Source organism: Pantherophis guttatus, chromosome 5 (genome assembly GCF_059756535.1).
Source record: "Pantherophis guttatus breed Tessera chromosome 5, ASM5975653v1, whole genome shotgun sequence".
In the NCBI taxonomy this organism is placed as follows: Eukaryota; Metazoa; Chordata; class Lepidosauria; order Squamata; family Colubridae; genus Pantherophis; species Pantherophis guttatus.
Window position 1 is genome coordinate 129,969,653 of NC_142067.1, and position 1,539 is coordinate 129,971,191.

Genomic DNA, 1,539 nt, shown 5'->3' on the forward strand with positions numbered 1-1,539 from the left:
GTTTTTACTCTGCTCTACTCTTTTATCTGCTTGCACACCGAGATTTATTATTTATTATTTATTTTGTCGCATTTCTAGAAGAAAGAAGACATTAAAACGTTAAAACACATACATTCCAATTTGTGGCCGGGTCTCGCAAGATCACTGTAACGAGATCAACGGCCTCAGGCCTGCTGGAAGAGCCAGGTCTTCACCGCTTTTCGGAAGGCCAATAGGGTGGGGATGGTCCAGACCTCAGGAGGTAACTGGTTCCAGAGAGCTGGGGCAGCCACAGAGAAGGCCCTCCCTCGCGGGCCCGCCAGCCAGCATTGTTTAGCTGACGGGACCTGGAGGAGACCAACTCTGTGGGATCTTACTGGTCGCTGGGAGCTATGCGGTAGAAGGCGGTCTCGAAGATAGCCTGGTCCTGAGTCATGTAGGGCTTTAAAGGTAATAACCAAAACCTTGAATTGCACCCGGAGACTGATAGGAGCCAGTGCAGCTCGCGGAGAATTGGTGTAATGTGGGTGTATCTAGGTGCACCCACTATAACTTGCGCAGCTGCATTCTGGACCAACTGTAGTCTCCGAACAGTTTTCAAGGGTAGCCCCATGTAGAGTGTGTTGCAATAGTCCAACCGTGAGGTGACAAGGGCATGAGTGACACTGAGGAGAGCCTTCTGATCCAAATAGGGTCGCAATTGGTGCACCAGACGAACCTGTGGAAAGGTCCACCTAGCTACAGCTGTCAAATGTTGTTCCAATCTCAGCTGTGAGTCTAGAAGGACATCCAAATTGCGAGCCCGTTCTGAGGGGGGCACTTTCCCCCCAGAACCAAGGATGGACAATCGACATAGTCTTTAGGGGGCAATAACCAGAGCCATTCGGTCTTGTTTGGGTTAAGTCTGAGCCTGTTGACTCCCATCCAGATCCTCACAACCTCCAGGCACCGGCACATCACATCTACCGCCTCACTGAACTGACGAGGGGTGGAGAAATACAGCTGGGTATCATCAGCATTTTGCTGATATCCCACCCCGTGTCGTCGGATGATTTCACCCAGTGGTTTCATGTAGATGTTAAATAGGAGGGGAGAGAGGACTGAGCCCTGAGGCACCCCGCAAACGAGGGGCCTAGGGGACAACCTCTGTCCTCCTACCAGCACTGACTGTGATTGACCAGAGAGATAGGAGGTGAACCACCGCAACACGGTGCCTCCCACTCCCAGCTCTCTTAGTCGCCCCAGAAGGATACCATGGTCAATTGTATCAAAAGCCGCTGAGAGGTCAAGTAGCACCAAGATAGAGGAATGACCCCTGTCTCGGGCTCGCCAGAAATCATCCATCAGCGTGACCAAGGCAGTTTCCGTGCTGTAGCCAGGTCTGAAGCCAGACTGAAAAGGGTCCAGATAATCCGTTTCATCCAATGAAACAGAGCTGAAGTGCCACCACTTTCTCTACAACCTTTCCCACATAGGGTAGATTGGAGACTGGATGAAAGTTTTTTAATTCTGCTGGGTCCAGGGAAGGCTTCTTGAGGAGGGGCCTTACAACCGCTTCCT